This window comes from Arvicola amphibius, chromosome 8 (assembly GCF_903992535.2).
Source record: "Arvicola amphibius chromosome 8, mArvAmp1.2, whole genome shotgun sequence".
Taxonomy (NCBI): Eukaryota; Metazoa; Chordata; class Mammalia; order Rodentia; family Cricetidae; genus Arvicola; species Arvicola amphibius.
The window spans coordinates 109657972-109676141 of record NC_052054.1 but is presented as its reverse complement, the minus strand read 5'-3'; the positions used below and the strand labels follow the sequence as shown (position 1 = coordinate 109676141).

The window sequence follows — 18170 nt, the reverse complement described above, 5'->3', positions numbered from 1 at the left end:
ATTGTACAGAACCCTTCCTGAGAAAATGACATCTGAGAGAAAACTTGTAGGCAAAGAGAGAAGCCTTGAGGCTATGAGGACAGATGGCACCAGCACAAGCAGCAAAGGCAGAGACTGCAGAGGCCTTTGTTGGGGTAGACCTAGCGAGATGATAGAGGATAAGCAAAGAGACCAATGTGCAGAAGTGCAAGAAATGAAAGAGGAGGAAGGGAAAACAAAGTGATGATGGGATTAAAAAGTCCAGGTCCCTGTTATACTGAAACTCATTACTTTGGGTACTACCCTAAAAATTAATTGGAAAAAATAGTAACCTGAACTTAAAACATAAAGCTTGTGGTCCATTTGCAAATAGAGATCAGGCAGAGAACTCAGTAGCTAGGCAGGACTGTAGAGCTAAGCTTTAGAGTCTTTGGTGGTTAGAAGGCATATTAATTTTCTATCACTAATAACGGATTCCCACAGATGGGTCAGCTTCAACAGTAGCTGCTGACTGCCGCACGGTGTAACAAGTCCAGCACCGCATGGCTGGCTTCTCTGCTTCAGATGTTCACATGTGAACATCAAAGCGTTTGGTGGGACTACTGACGGGAGGGAAGGGGGCCAGCAAAGAGTCATTGGTCTTCTTCCAAGATCACCAGTTGGGAGCTGGGTTCTCAGTGACCAAAAGACTGAAATCCCATTTTCATGCTGGCCACCAGGCAAGTGTTACTCTCAGCTCCTAGGTGTCCACAGTCCCCTGCTGCATTGTTTGTGCTACAGTATGGCTATCTTCTTCCTCAAGGCTAGCCAGAGAATCTCTTTATCACAGAATCTCCCCCCTTAGCAAAAACCCAGTCCCTCTTTGAAGCACTGAGCCAATTACATCAAACGAATCAAATGTCCCTTTTGATTAAGTCATGGTCAAGTGTTGAGTGAACAGAGTTGACATCCCATCATGTTCATGTGCCCCCCTCCCAGGGACTTACATAGAGGGCCGGGAGTCCTGTCTGCATCTTAGAATTTCATACACTTTAGAAATTACCTAAAACCTTTAGATGAGATTACCAAATTAAAAGTAGCTGGAAAATTAATCTCTTCCTCCAGTGAACCCTATAGCTTCCCGGTCCTGATCCTTTTCTGAGCCGGTTTTCCAGATTTTCATGGCATTCTGAGAATTGCCCAAATCGTTCAGTTTAGAGGAGAAAGGGAAAATCCCTCTTGCTTCTGACCAATCAAGAGTAATAGATTCCCCACCTTACACACCCCACCTGCAATAGTTTAACTCACACCGAAATCGGAGGACCCTTTGTTAGGACCATCAAGGGAACTTGGAGAGGCAAATCAAAGAAAATGAGCGATTCGTACCTAAAATTATGAATCAAGATTTATTTCGATTTTGGGTGATGTTCTTCTCTAAGGGGTTCTGTTGATATCTACTGCGGAGGAAAACTGAAGTCTCTGATAGCATGGTAGGAGTTTCTTATCCTTCTGACACACAAGAACCAGCGTCTCTTTTAGCGGTTTCCATTGTTTTGTGCTTAATATGGTTACCAGAGAAGCAAAGGAAGGTGCTAGGGAGAAACTTCAGTTGGTAAAATGCCCACCACACAAGCATGAGGATCTGAGTTTGGATCCCAGCACCCACATAAAATCCTGGCATGTCTGTAAGCCCAGCTTTGAGGAGACAAAAGAGAAAAAAATCTCTAGGGCTCACTGGCACGCCAGTCTAGCCAGTTCGTGAACCTCAGGTTCAGTGAAAACCCAACCTCAAAACAGGATGCTGGGGTGGAAAACAACCAAGACAGCTAATCTCAACTGCTGCCCTCCATATACACGCGCACACCATACACACTAGAGATAGGAAGAGAGGGTGGGGAGAATATGTCATCGGGGCCCCAAGCTCATCCTTACCCTCTCGATATCACATGGTTTCAAAGATGCTGGGTCGGAGCTGGAGAGATGGCTTGGAGGTTAAGAGCACTTATGGCTCTTGCAGATGACCTGGATCTTCTCCTGCTCCTGCACACAAATATGTACACCAAGGAACACACAGATCATACACATAAAATAAATGAATGAATTTTTTTAAAATGTTGGGTAGATTAACAAAAGCACTTGCTTTATGGAGGGACAAAGCTGTGCTTTAATTGTGACCCTGTCATTCACAGACAGTGCAGCTTTGAGCTCATTGTCCCTTTCCTGTATCTATTCCGCTCTCCCCATCAAATACGATAATATTGCCTTCCACCCTGGGTTACTGACAGGATTAAAGCAAGGTAGTAGTTATAAATGTGTTTATATTCTGCCCACTAAGGTAAGTATGTGGCTACTGTGCCTATGATTTCCTTTGAAGCAGAAACTGAGGATGACCTCTGACCTCTGTCTCAGCCTTGCCAAACACACAGAGACCAGAAGCCTTGATGAAGAAACGTTGTACATCGCAAGAGGTGGCAGCTCAGCTTGCTCCTGCCCTTTGCCCTAATAATGATTTGTTAATATCCACTCTTTCTCCATGTTTCACTTCGGACCGGACAGAGGGGTTGGGGAGCCTCCCCAGCTGAGCTACAGTATGCAAATGCACAACGGCATAATTGGGTGTAAACCACAGAATCCAAGAGAAGGAAAGGCAAACAAAGACATCAAAACCACTTCCTGCGTGGATGCAAATTCAGAATGATTGCACCGTGTATGGCCCTGCTCCAGGTACCAACACGCCCTGGAAGGAAACTGCGAAATAGCACTTAGAATGTGCATATGAAGGTGTCTGGTCCCTTCAATATTTTCTCTCTCTCTCTCTCTCTCTCTCTCTCTCTCACACACACACACACACACACACACACACACACACACACATCCAGCATGAGAATGGAATACCCTATGCTTAAATTTTGCAGATGTCATTCCTCACTTAGAAACCCTTCAACACTGTATCTCGCTTAAAAGCTTCTCCTTCTAATGCCTTCTACATATTAACAAATTAGGTCTGTGTCAAATCTAACTATTAGGGTTTTTTCCCCTCATCAGCTCTCAGTTCTGTTAGTGAAATTATGCAGGTGCATCCCCCATTATGTGGTTTGTTGACTTGTTTTCATCTTCCTGGCTTCCAAGTGTTATTTTCACCTTAAAAAAGAAAACCAGCAGCACCAGCTCGTTACAACAGACAAGACAGGGGGCTGGAGAGATGGCTCAGGAGTTAAGGGTGTGTACTGTGCTTGCAGAGGATCAGAATTTGGGTCCCAGAACCCATGTTGGGTGGCTCACAACCTTTGTAACACCAACTCCAAGAGAGGCAAAGCTCTCTCCTAGCTTCCATAGGTACCTGCACTCAAATGCACAGACCCCCCAACACACACACACATGCCCATACACACATACACAAATATCCCTAGGCAAGTCCACGTATAAAAAATAAATTATAAAAAATGTCCTTATGCCGGGCAGTGGTGGCGCACACCTTTAATCCCAGCACTCGGGAGGCAGAGGCAGACGGATCTCTGTGAGTTCGAGGCCAGCCTGGTCTACAAGAGCTAGTTCCAGGACAGGCTCTAGAAACTACAGGGAAACCCTGTCTCGAAAAACCAAAAAAAAAAGTCCTTATTCACTCTCAGCTCATGTCAGTTAGGATGAAGCATGCCTGAGCTATTGTATCATCTCATTTCTTGGGAATGACTCAAGATGGAACGATTCGTTAAATTCGCCACTGCAAAGAATTCATTCAATCACGTTGCCTTTGAAGCAAATGCAGAAACTGACTCCAGAGGGTGATGGAGTCACCAAAACCAACAGGAAGCCTAGTGAGTAAGGAAGAAATGGGAGTGGACAAGGAAGCCAATTAGAGGCCAAGAAATAAAGCCCTTTTCAGGGAATGAGAAACCTAAAACCCACAGACTGATAAGGAAGGGCCAGAAACTGCCTGCCCAGAGAGATGTCAATAAGGAAAAGTGATTGTGAATTTAGAGGAAGCACCCCCTAGGCCAGAAAAGGTGGGGATATGAGGACCAGCTCAGGGGTAGATGGGGTGGCCTGGGAGTCAGAGCTCCCCAGTCAGCCTTAGATTTGATATTACAAACTGCAGGGGTCTGGTCTATCCATTGCCTCTCCCTGAATCATGTGTGCCTCATCTATACAATGACGATAATGTGTAACTCCAGAGAATTATTGTGAGGCCTCTGATGGCATCAGATAGTAGCTGCTGTCACAAAGCAGAAACTGACTCTCCAATGTAGCTCTCTGTTATCTGCTCCTAGACCTGAAACCGGGCTTTATGATATTGGCCTAGAGACGCAAGAATCTCTGCATCTGTGTAGTATCAGCTGAAAGGCTTCAAGGGAATTCTCAGTGAAGGGGCTTTTATCCCTGATCAAGAAGAAAGAGTGATCCTAGCTCCTTTACACTCAGAGAGCTGGCTCTCAAGTGTGCTTTGAAATAAGAAAAGTTTATTTCTGGTGTTTTGGGTACCTGATGTGGAATTCCCCTCTGTATGCTGTGAATACCTAGGTTGATAAACTGACTTGGCCTAATAGGGTAGAACAGAGCTAGGTGGGGAAAACTAAACTGAATTCTGGGAATAGAAGAAATGCAGAGTGAGGAGAAACCATGTAGCCCCTCTGAAGACAGATGCCAGAACTTTACCCAGCAAGCCACAGCCTCGTGGCAGTACACAGATTAGTAGAAATGGGTTAAATTAAGATGTAAGGGTTAGGCTAAAAGGCTGGGCGGTGGTGGCGCACGCCTTTAATCCCAGCACTCGGGAGGCAGAGGCAGGCGGATCTCTGTGAGTTCGAGACCAGCCTGGTCTACAAGAGCTAGTTCCAGGACAGGCTCCAAAGCCACAGAGAAACCCTGTCTCGAAAAAAAAAAAAAAGAGTTAGGCTAAAAGAAGTTAGAACTAATGGCCAAGCAGTGATTTAATTAATACAGTTTCTGTGTGGTTATTTCAAGGCTGAGCAGCCAGGAACAAGCGGCCTCATACAACAGGTACCGGTCTCAGACTCAGAGTCTTTGCATTCTTTATCTGAGAAATATTTTCATTTTCCTCTTTTCCTTGCTTTGTTTATTCTCCTCCACTCACAACATGATTATACAAAAGTATACTAATAAACACATTCTATGAGATTAATAATGAGAGTTTGTTTTGCATGCAGAGGCCCTGGGTTTGATCCCCAGCCCTGCAGGAAAAATGAAAGGAACTCAGCATCTTAGTTACTTAGGTTTCTTGATCCAAGGGTCTTCAACAACAAAGAATGTGTGTGACTGGCCTAGCTAGGCATCCTGATAAGGGTTGGATGGCATGGTGACTGGAAAATGTCAAGAAACACTCAGGCTCAATTCCCCTCTTGCCTGTCAAACACAACTTCTGTTTCCCATGAGATTATATGATGGTTGTCTGCTTCAGTGAGGGCCCTCTGTCTCTTGTTCATGCCTTAAGAAGTGATGTGATGAGGTGAAAAGGCCTAGGGATGGGTGGGAAAGTTGCTCTGTAGCAAACCATGGGATAAAGGCCTTCCTTCTGTGGCCTGGGCCAGCATACAGCATCAGTTCCTGTGATTAAACATCCCCTGAGATTCTCAATCAGGATGCTGATGACCTCAATCCACAGAAGCTGATCGGGATCCCCTCTTTTTGCTGAGGCTGGGTTGGTTCAACAACCCCCTTTACTGCATGCACAGAGGAATATAGAAAAAGTTTTCATGGAGTTAAATACAGTGATACTTTGTTCCTTTGTCTTCTCAAATATGGGCATTACTAATGAAAGAACTTGCTTCTCCCAACAAGTTCTATGTTTTTTTTTAAATGAGGAAACAAGACAGGACTGAATCATTGAAATTTTGCGTTCCAGAGATCTTTTTGGGAAAAACATTATACAATTGCATAATATAGTGGATAATATAAGATATCTGAGTCATATGATTATATACACACACATACAATGTACCACTAGCACACTATACTGTCATATCCTGGAGATAATGGAGGTGACTCTGGGGAGTCAAGGACATCTTTTCAGTGTTCTCGTAAGAGAAGGTTGCATCCTGAAGTATAGGCCAGTACAGGAGGACTGGACCATAAGAAGGCCAATCAAGCAGACCCAGTAGGAGAGATGAGAATTTGGATTAGGGCTTGGAAAGAAGAAGCCCAAAGACTGAGGATTCAAAGTGAAAACAAGATAAATGTTGATGTTGATCAAGTGTAGAAACTGAAGGTCATCCAGAGAGGTCAGAGAGTCTGGGAGCTGATGGAAAAGAGCTGAAGGGAGCCCGATGGTTGCAACCTAGTCTCAGAGGAGCCATTGGGACATGACTTGGTCAACTAAGATATATTTATAACTTCCAAGTGAGAAAGGTGAGGGTAAGTCACTCTCTGAATTAATTTGTGAGTATGTATACTCACAAACAGAATGGACTACCTCTGCCTCGAAGGAAGCCCGTATAGATATACAGTGCCCATCTGAAGTTTAAATCATGTGTAAATAGAATCTGAAATTCTTGAGGAGGGAGGTACTGGGGAGGTGGCTTAGATGGTAAACCATCTTCTCTTCAAGTGTACAGACCTAAGTTCGGATTTCCAGCGCCCACAGAGAAAGTCAGGTGTGGTGGCAACCCTGTATCCTGGCACTGGGGAGGTGGAAACAGAAGGAATCCTTGGAGCTCACTGATCAGTTCGGCTTGACAAATCTGTGATCTTCAGATTTAGTAAGAGACCGTGTCTCAAAAACCAAAGTGGAGTGCAAGCAAGGAAGACACCCAGTGTCAACCAATAGTATCCATATGCATGTGTACACACATGAGCATTCATCCACCTACCCACTCACCCACAACTGAAGGCATACAACCATATACCAAGCACATACACAATTTTTTAATTCTTTGGTCATGTTTTTGGTAAATATTTCTGATGAATTAGCAAGGCTAGCTTCTGAACTGTAGGCCCCCACCTTAGCAGAGTGAGCTCCTCCTTTGGAGAGATCTATAAAAACTGCACTTAGGATCTCTAGTCAAACTAAGACTGCATGGAATTCTTTGTACTCACCATGACTCCGAGTTTTAAATGATAAAAATAACTCAAACTAGGTCTTGAGCAAACAATAGTCTCTTATTTTGGAGATGTCTTGAATAATCACTGGATTTGGGAATAGCAGGTACTGGATACAAATGTCTTCAGAATTCAGTTTGGTCTTTCCTCAACTTTGTTCTAGGTGAAGTTCATTTTTTTTTTTATGTCACTTCAAGATGATCTCTGGTGACAGATATCTATGGCCTGTCAATGTAACACTTCCAACATAAATAAGTAAGTAAGCAAATAAATAACCCGAGTTAAAAGTTTAGGACAGTTGGTAATATAGTCAGCTTGGCCCATGTGCCCATTTGTCAGCATGACACTGAGAGGCCAAATTTCCCACCCACCGTCCTACCCATTTTGTGTGTCTTAGTCCTTACTCTGTGGCTTCAGGAAAGGTAACCAAAATAGGCTAGTGTGGTGTGGGACAATTGTCTGTATTCTTTCAGTTATATTTTAAATAAATGCTGATTGGTCAGTAACGAAGCAGGAAGTATAGGTGAGACAACCAGACAGGAAGTAGAGGCGGGTCAATGAGAACAGGAGAATTCTGGGAAGAAGAAAGCCAGTTCCTCCGCAGTCCTGGCCCAGACACAGAAGAAGCAAGCTGTGACTGCCTCACTGAAAAGGGTACTGAGCCATGTGGCTAACACAAATAAGAATAATGGGCTAATATAAGTTGTAAGAGTTAATAAGAAGCCTGAGATACTAGACCAATCAGTTTATAACTAATGTAGACTTCTGTGTGATTCTTTGGGACTTAACGACTGTGGGAACCAGGCAGGACAGAAACCCCAACAACACAAGTGGGCCTCACCCTTAATTGTGCTATAAGATATGACCATGGCAATTCCAATCCACTCACATCAGGGTAAGATTTAGAAATCACCTAATAGACAATTTCAGAGTTTGGTGGATTTACTATTAAAAACTGTTTCAGAATAAACATGACAGAGGAGACCAAGAATACATCTGTGATGAAAGTGTTTACTTACTTCCAGCAAAGTCTGGCCTAATTAGATAGTAATCACAGTTAGCTGGTACACAGTGTTCACATGAAAAACAAGCACAAGATGTGTTTGATGCAAAGGCTGATAATCCTGGCCAGCTTCTTGTAGACACGTAAGTCTTCAAAGGAGGCAACTTTTGCCTAAATATTTTCCATTCCTTTATGATTAGCTTTGAAGGATTAAAAGAATATTCCACCACATTTTACATAAGCAGAGATGTGTCCCAGCGTGCCTTGGTGTCTTTTAAATAATTCTCCATTAAAACTCTGCTTGCAGCACTCTGACAAGAGAGCAGAGCCCAAAGAGGTGAAGCAATATCTGTTTTATTGACAAATTTTATTGCTATCTGTTACCCTGCTGCAGGTTCTGTTTGTAGTTTATCTTAGGGCAATTAGAGATATTGCTCCTTAGACACCTACCTCAATGGCTTATTTGAAAGTCATTTTGCTAATTAGGAATTACTACATTAATATGTGTAATTCTTTTTAACTATCATACTCACCCAAATGCCAACTTTGTATTAGCATTTCAAACCTGAATTATCTTTAGACCCAAAGTCTTTAAAAATACTTCATATGTAAAGAATCCACATAGCAACAAACACCAGTTATTCACCCTTCATTAAGAAAGAAACTGCTTATTTATATGCAGCAGTGACTTACTCATAAAATATACTTCATTAAAATGGGTGCAAAGTTAGGCAAAACCCAAAGAACCCCACTTGCCTTCGGGGGCTGTAATATTCAAAACCAGTTATGTTAATAAAATTATTATGCTTCCAAAAACTAAGCCAAGGCTTTTCTTCTCCCTTCAGCAAAGGACTGTTATAATTCCCCTGAACAATGCTTGCCCCAAGCTGGAAAGAAAACAAGAAGTAAATTGTACACTGTTTAGAAGGTTGCAACTAGCAGCTTCTGGTGTAACTGTCTGTACCTCTGGAGTCACCTGCCCCTGCTTCCCTGTGCACGAGTTTGCTCCTGAGTTCAGTCTGGCCCTTTCCCTATCTGTGCATGCTGGCTGATAAATTAAGCAGGCTTCTCCAAGTGGGTGGCCTTTTTTTTCAGATGCACCGCCTTTGTGGCCCAGTGACAAATGCCTGGTGCTGTCATCAGTGTCCCTGGAGATATGGGAAGACTCGCTGTGTCTTGAGTAACAAGAAGAGAAGAGAGGCATGCTCCCTTGGTTCTTGTCTGCTGCTTGCTTTTATGATCCTTGTTATTCACACTGGTGTATACCTGGTGGGGGAGACAGTAAGGGTGACAGTTATCTGGAGGACGGAAATTTCCAGCAGGACAAATATATCTAGTTCTTACCTATTTTTGAATACAGGACCTCACTCCTCCACAACAGCAAACAACAACACTAGAAAAGTCATGCTTCATGCTGGCTATGTCGGCACACCTTTTTAAACCTAGAACTTGGGAAGCAGAGGTAGAAGGAGATCTGTAAGTTCAGGGCCAGCCTGGTCTACAAAGAGAGTTCCAGGTTAGCCAAGGTTACATAATGAGACCCTGCCTCAAGAAAAAAAATTATAAAGTATGTGTCATGCCTTCTATGGTGACACATGATAGATCCTTGAGTTTAAGACCAGCCTGGTCTGTATAACAAGTCCAAGCCAGTCAGAGCTGCACAGAGAAAGACCCCATCATGTTTTTTAAATGAAGAGGTAGTTCTAGCTTTTGGACTGTTTCTTGGAGTTCAGGGACTGTTTCTCCACTACCTAGACCACTACCGGCAAACAAATGTTGGCTTTATGAATGATAAATAGTATTTCCCAGAAGCACTCATTTCTCCACAGGGCCTTGATTTATGTCAGTCTTTATCAAGCCTCTCCCCCCTACAGTGGTAACCTTTCAAAGAAGGAAGTTTTGATGCGTGCGTCCCATATGAAAGAAGTCCACGTGGTGGTCTCGCCACCCTCAGGTTGTAGGCTATGCTATAGATGACTTTAAAAGGACTGGGATGGTGGCTGGGTTGTTTATCTCAGGGGCAAAGAGTGGAAGGAGAAGGAACTTCAGGCGGGGGTAAGAGTTCTACTAAAAAGGAAGAGGCGGAAAGCTGCTGAGAGGACCTGCTGGGGAAGAGAGCAGGGAGCAGAGCCAAATCCTAGAGCGTCTTAAAAACCAAAATAATTACTCTTTTGTGTTCTGCTCCCCCACATTGACTGTTCAGGTCATTCGTGTGTATGAGATGACCCACCACAGTGCCAGGAAATAACACTATGACAGGATTCCCTGTTCAGTCTGTTCCCCCTAGCTGGGACACTGGAACTTGACAATCCAAAGAGGCTACGCACAGCTGGGAGGCGTTTGGAGCCAGGTGCCTGCTGCTAATCCTCTTAGGGCTTCCGCTGAATCAGTCCTCATTCTGTGCTCCTCCTAAGAGGACCGGGCAGTAATTCATACATTTCAAAGAAGAGACACTTAGAATTTTCTAGGGACACAACACAGAGGTTTTAAGAAGTATCCTGAGTGACTCCATGTTTCGAAGTCGGCTTTGAAGCTTACTTTAATAAAAATGGCAGATCGAGAACACTGCTTCCAAATCGTAAGAGGACTCTGTCCAAACTCAGCATCAACACAAGACAATGAACAACCAATAGACTCTTTCAAAACCTTTCCCTTAATAAGGAAATAAACAGTTTTGGCCCCACAGCAAGATCCCTAAGGTCTTACTGATATGGAATTTCTAGGGAATCTAGGGAGATGGGTAGTAGAAGGCAAAAGCAATTTAACAGCCATGATGCAAGTATTAGGTTACATTACAGGAAACCACTAATATTTAACCATTTAGAGCTTTTAAAAGTCACTTTCTACAGTGTTACTTGGTAGCTAATAGTTTCAGTACCCTGCTGGCCATAGCAGTGTATACATATGAGAAATATAAATATAGTTTCTCCCCACAAAGGGGCATGGTTTAGCTCTCTAGCTACTTGTAGGCTGTTTAAATAGATATTACCTCTCAGGGATGTGGTTTACCTACTCATGCAGAAGACCAGATACTTAAAATCATTAGTAGAAGTTGTTAGGATCGGTACTTAACCAATAGAACGCCTTTCCCTGTAGCTTCTTCAAAACTGATAATAGCGGTCAAGCATGCTCTACTCTACCAATATTTTTTAAAGAACTTAGAGTCTCATATAGCTTCCTATAGCTTTGGCTGACATCTACTCATTTTATCAATGAAGAAGCCTGGAAAAAAGAAACTCATCCTCTTCCAAAGCCACAGGCATGTGGTAGCCAGCACTGGTCTTACACTCAAACGGTCTGTCTTTACAGCATGTGCACCTATGAGCCAGGGTTCTCCAAAGACACTGGGCCAATAGGCTACATCTAGAAAGACCAAAGGATACTTACCATGAAACAGTGATTCAGATGATGACAGAGGCTGAGAAGTTCCACGATCACTTGTTTACAGTTTGGAGACCAGAAAAGCTAATGGTGTCATTCTGGTTCAAACTGGAAGTCTCCCACACCAGTAAGAAGCAGTAGGATCCTGTTTGTTAGGAGCCTGCAGTCTAAGAGTAGAGTCAATGTCCAAGGGCAGAAGAAGATGGAATCCCAAACACACAGAAATTTGCCCTCTGTCCACTTTTTCGATCTGTTCGATAAGATTGGCTGGGACTCACCCACGTGGGGAGGGTGAACCTTGCTCAGCCAATAGGCACAAAGGTTGCTCTCTTCCTGAGATACTGCCACACACCCACCTAGAAACAGTATAGCCAGCTGTCAGTCTATCCCTCGCCATAACCCAGGTGTCATAAGGACCGTCATTATCCCAGCATCAGCTTTAAACTCTTAGGGATGTGCTGGCAGATCAACACAAGAGGCAAGCTGCACGAGACGTTTGGAGATCCTCATGGCAGCCATTTGGAACACATGGCTCAGTTCCATCCTGAAGGACTGTAAACACCTCCGGAGAGGGTGGATGTTCCATTTTATCCCCAGCACCGCCAGACCACGGCAAATGTCCCTGTGGACACCAGCTGTCCTTGAAAGATGAACGCAGACTGGAGCAATGCCTGCGTAGGTAGGCTTCACAGAAAGAAGAGTCCTCAAGAGGCTCAGCCGAGCTTAGCCTCTCTCCAACATCACTGGTCAGAGCCTAGGGAGAAGTAAAGAAACTAAGACTAGACTTTGTTTGCAAGAAGGCCCCCGAGAGAACTCAGGGGCTGTGAAATTGAACAGTGGAAAAAAAAAAATGCTTCTTTATTGCCACTAACCTCGATCTGACCTGCTCACCTCTAGGTGAGATTTACATCCAGTTATGAAAGCAGGCAATAAGCCTGGAAGGGTTGTGACTGTTGACAACAGAAGTCTCAGAAATTATTGTGCCTCCTTAGAACTATGAAAATGTCTGGAATCTCACAAGTATGCTTTGATATTTGAAAATGGGGAAGTACAAATGCATGCTATTTTTCAGGGCAACAGTAATACACGTCATTGCAAACTTACATTTTTAAGGGTCTTGCCAATGGCTTCTCAATAAAATTAATTTTCTCAGCAATCTTATGTATTGCAAACATTTAAAATCATGATTCAGAGAAGTTTGTAAATGTCTCCAGTATTTGAAAGAAACTCTAAAAGCGTAAGTGCCTGTGTAGACTGGACCAGTGGGAATGGAATCCTCCCTCCCATTGCCCTGCCCTAAAATGTTTCCCATGTCACTACATTAGCCACTTTCTTTAGTTGGGTGTCTCCCTCCTGTCCGCTAGTCTAGGTGTATCTCTCCATCAGATGTCTTGACAATACAGGCTGCTCAGTGGAAATACTTTGTTAGACCTGTAAGTTTGGGCTTGTGCATGTGTTTCTACCATGACTGCCTTTAATTGTGAAATGCTTGAACTATGAAAAAGCATGAAATGTATGTTATATATTTGTACTTTGTATTGTTCCAAAAACACTTTGGGCCGGGCGGTGGTGGCGCACGCCTTTAATCCCAACACTCGGGAGGCAGAGGCAGGCGGATCTCTGTGAGTTCGAGACCAGCCTGGTCTACAAGAGCTAGATCCAGGACAGGCTCTAAAGCTGCAGAGAAACCCTGTCTCGAAAAAAAAAAAAAAACCCAAAAACCACTTGGGGGTTATTAAAATGATGTCTTGGGGATCCTCAAACTGCACTAGCATCACTTTGAGGGATTAACTATTCACCCATTTATAACTGCTCATGTCCTTATCCCACCTTCTCAATCAAGCCCCACCTTCAAAACCAGTGCAAGGCAAGGGGTGTCTCCCAGAAAGACAGCAAAGAAACCATGTCTACCAACAGTGTCCGGGATGCTTCACCTCTGAGATGAAAAACGGATTGCCATGCTTGCTTTAGACACCACTCTCATGATTAAACAAAAAAAAAAAAATTCTCTCCAACTAAATTCGGATTTTGTGTCTGACCTTGTGGACGGACAGCCGCCTTGTGGAAGTCTTGGTAGGGCTCAAATAAAACTTTTCCCCAAGTATAAACGGCAGAGCAGCATTTGTGGTTTCTTCCTGTTAGGTTAATTTTTCAGTATCTCAAGGGGACCATTGATGGCTGCTGAGAGTGAGAGAGTCACTTTTGGAGGCGGCGGGGAGATGGCCATTGGTAGATGGCTTCATATTCACCAGAACGCAGACAGCTCTGGCTGGGCCCATGGGCTTATAAAGAGAAGACATGAGATGGGGAAGGAGATGTGTTGTGGGAAGGGGTCAGAAGGAGGATATACAGGAAGGGAAGACAATCAAGAAGCACTGTATACATGTGTGAAAATGAAAAAGAGGAATTGAGAGAGAAAGAAAGACTTGAAGATTTGATGATGACCCAGGGTTAAATATTGACATAGACAATATTAGTCTACTAGACCTAGGGGAAGGGGTCTCTATACATCCCTTGCCTTTTAAGCTTGAGGAGGCCCAAGTATTTGTTACTAAGATTCACATCTTTATCCTCTTTCAATCAACACGACATGAAATTTACTTTGCTATTTATGCAGCTATCTTGAGAACCTAAATTTGATTATTTCCTCCCCCCGATATGATTTGAGGGCAAAGAGGAAAGCATATGTACAAGAGTGTTCTTCCTCCCTTTTCTGACAACCAGCAGCTACGAGCACATGACCACTAGAAAACATAAAGGGTTGAGTTGGGGTCACATGGATCCACCCAGACTAAAGCATCCTTATCTAGAATCCACTCAGGGAGGGAAACTGTTTATTCGCTCATCCTCCTTGAAGCATTGGAATCTCACGAACTTACCAGTGGATCCAAATTGCTACAGACAGACATATACTTGAACAGGTTGATTAACCCAAGATTTTATAAGGAATCCACTGAGAATGACAAAATATGAAATAACAAGATATGTAACTAATATAATCATGCTTGCACATACACACATACACACACACACACACATACACACACACACACACACACGCACACACACACAATGTACTGCTACCATACCCAGCAAACAAACCACAAATCCAGCACAATGAAGATGCAGTATTTACTTCCTAACAGACCTTTCTTACAGAAGATCTGGGGGAAACTCTTAGCCAAGTGGACTCGTGCTCTCAGACACTAGTTCTGCCACTTTCTGGAAGTTTCATGAAATCCTCTATCTTGGAGTACTATGTTGAGGGGAAATTGATCACACTGTGACCCTCCAAGACTGTTAATACAGTTAACCTTGAATCAGGGATGGAGTCAACCACTAGATCACCAGAACTGACCACAGAGATTTTGGAGAACACAGGATATGATATGACAGAGAGGCACAGGAAAGAGTAGGCAGGGGCTTAGAGAGATCCAAGGGTCCCATCGGTCTGGGAAGCATGTGGAGAGAGGGTCAGCTCCTCCTCTGCTTTCTTGAATTATCAGGTTTGTACCCCAACATCTGACTCTTGAGATTTTACTACTAATAAAATAATTTAGGTAAACGCCAGTTATCTGCACTAGTGGCCTGCTTCTCTGTGGCCTCATGTTTAATATTAACCGCAGTGAGACTCTGACTGACAACTTGAAGCCCTCAGTTTCACCCACCCCATTGCTACCACTGCTGCTTTCGTTCAGTGCTTTCTGGGTTGCTAGACACTCGCTGACAGAGTCATGGTGGCCGTGTGGCAAAGCACGACAGTTTTACCTTGTTTATCAGCCTTCTTGGACGGGTTGCAGTGTTTGAGGAAGTTTTCACACAAATAGCTTTAAATCTATGATTGTATCTAACAGAAAGCGTTTTCCTGGAGGGTGCGCTCATGAACAGCTTCCTCCCTCCCTCCCTCCCTCCCTCTCTCCCTCCCTCCCTCCCTCCCTCCCTCTCTCCTTTCCCTCCCTCCCTCCCTCCCTCCCTCCCTCCCTCCCTCCCTCCCTCTCTCCTTTCCCTCCCTTCCTCCCTCCCTTTCTCTCTCTCTTTCTTTCTTTCTTTCTTTCTTTCTTTCTTTCTTTCTTTCTTCCTCTTTTCATAATTGCAAGTATCAATGACTCACAGTAATGAAGACAGGTGACCTGTGACATCGCTATGCCCCAACCCTTAGTAACACTGTACTACTCTCTGGGGCATCCTTTTAAACATGCTTCCTGCAGGTCATGCTCACAGTCTTAAATTTGAGTTGCTGTATCCTTATGACTTTGTAGGAAACACAAGAGAGTCTCCAGCTACGGTTTTGTAGCACCGTGTGTCTTAGTCAGGTGTTTGGGAAGTAATTCGTAACTTAAATTAGAAAACGATGGGCTCCTTGGATACATTTGAGCCAATCCCAGGTGACTTTCATATCACTGTCACCTGCACTCATCCTTCTGTGGAAGAGAGAGCTGTGCACATCTGTGCACATCTGTTCTGTGAGTTCCTAATAATGATAAGAATTGTTATTGCCATTGGCTCCTCCCATGTCCGTTGTTTCGATAAATCTGAGCATGACCTGGAAGTATAAGTGGGATCAAAGAAAAACAAAGATAGATACTATCCCAGTGCTTCAGGCAGATTTCTAACTTGTAATGGACTGAATTCCACCTCGGTTTGTGCAGAGGTAACTCAGCACTTTAATGTTAGACCTGGAGTCAGGAAAGTAAAAGCGTGCCCCAAAGCAGGCAGGCAGGTGTGCACTCAATCTGGGCTTCCTAACCGGCTCCTTTTGTTAGCTAACTGGTTAGCTCTTTAGGGCTGCGAGGCTGGGAGGCATGAAGTCTACAGTCAGGTGCTGTTTGAGGGGTGAACCATATATTCCTTCGGTAGCTTCAGTGTTTCCAGGCCGGTACTTTCAGGGAGTCTAGAGCATCCTAAGGATTTGGCCTTGAGCTCTTACAGATTATGTTAGCTTTTATTCTAATCTTCATAGGCTAAGGTCGAAACCTCACTGAGGCAAGGCCTTATACCAGCTGGCTAGAGTCTGGTGAGGGAGAGAATCTTTTCTATAACTGCGAATATCGATGAATCATAGTAATAAAAGGGATGGAGAAAGCATAAGTGCCTGAATCATTATTGATCACTTTTTTCAATCACCCCAGGCAACTTAGATCTATAAATATAACCATAAGAAATTGCCAACATTTGACTGTTTCTGACCCACAAAACACAGCAATTTCGTTCGCTGTAACTTAATATAATGTGCCTTGCATTAAAAACCCCTGGGGAATCAACTGACAAAAATCAATCCAGCTACTGGATGCGTCTGCCTGCAAGAGATGTCAGTAGCCCCTGTGGTTTTATTTTCTTTCTTTCTCCTTTTAATGAAGAAGAACCCAATGGCATCCAGTGTGATAAATGCACCTTTGTTCCCACCTGTATGTCTAACCATGCACCTCAGAACAAATTTTAACCTCCACCCTGGGTCCTTCATCACCACAGAAAGGTTCATTCACAGAGCTTAGAACGGTGGGTGGGTTTAGGGGTGGAGGACATGGCTCAGTGATAAAAACTGCCTTCTGCAAAACAAAAAGGGCCTGAGTTTGAATCCCCAGCACTCATGTGAAAAGATAATTTTAATTTACACATGATCTCAATTATTTTCATCACAAGGAAGGTATGAACTGAATACTTGATAAGCTTCCCATGATAAATACGTCAATTTGGGAAGTTGTATTTCCTTTATATATCTGCCTGTACATATGGGCATAGATCCTCCTCCATTGCCAAGATCAGAACAATCTACTATTTCAAAACCATGGTGTGACGACGAGTCATTTAAATATCAGCAGTTCTCAACTTTCTTTCTTTCTTTCTTTCTTCCTTTCTTTCTTTCCTTCTTTATTTCTGAACTGTAATGCAGCAAAAATGCTTTGGTGCCTCTGATCTTGCCTTTTGACTAAGTCTTAAATGGATGCTTCGGGTAAATGCCTTAACCCTTGTTTCAGGCCAATTAGAAACAGGGTGATGTCACCCATCACCTGTTGACATCTTCACAGTACCGTTGTCTTTAATACAGGAGGAAGAGGACAGGGGCTTCAGAAATTGCTCAGCTGGCTGGGAGCATGCGCTGCCCTTATAGAGGACCTGAGTTGAGCTTGCAACATCAGGACGCTCGCAACCTCCTCTAACTACACTTCTAGGGCTCTAATACCTCTAATACCTGGCTTTGGTGGGCGCCTGCAATCATGTGCTCATCCACTCACACGTGCAAATAATTAAAAATAAAATAAGTCTCTTTTTTTCTTTTACAGAAGGAAACAAATAGGGAGAGGAATAAACAAGCTCCCTCGGATGGACTTGGGTTACTATAGCATTACTATGCTGTGGTTATTTTCCACACAGTGGTGGCAATGGAGATTATATCCATCTGCCCAAGCTGCTATAACGAAACACAGCACACCGAGTCGTTTAAACAACTCACATTCATTCTCCCAAAGTTTGGGAGACTGGGAGTAAGATATAAAGGCGTTGGAATACTTGCCTTCTCACTGTATCCGTTCACGGAGGAAGAAAGGGGAGGAGGGAAGAGAGAAAGAAAAAAAGAGGGAAAGGCAGACCAGAGAGAAATAGAAATAAACAGATTTGTAAGGCCCATTAATTCCCAGCATGAAAATCTAAACCTCCCAACCTCATGGGAACCTCCTGGTTTCCAAGGCAACCTTCTGCAAACATCACATGCTGTAGCTAGGGTCTAAAAACAATTTTGGAGAGTGAATGCAATTCAATCCGAAAGGGCAGCTAAACA

At 43.5% G+C, this 18170-nt stretch overlaps 1 long non-coding RNA gene across 2 annotated transcripts; it reads right to left on the bottom strand.

Annotated features, from left to right (window-relative positions):
* Positions 1-7937: 7937 nt before the first annotated feature.
* LOC119820631 lies at positions 7938-11620 on the bottom strand. Of its 2 annotated transcripts, XR_005286527.1 has the most exons (3): positions 11402-11620; positions 9359-9462; positions 7938-9280 (listed from the first exon to the last, which is right to left on the bottom strand). It is a non-coding gene; the product is annotated as an uncharacterized LOC119820631 (long non-coding RNA). The 2 variants fall into 2 exon arrangements; XR_005286526.1 differs by lacking the exon at positions 9359-9462.
* Positions 11621-18170: the final 6550 nt, after the last annotated feature.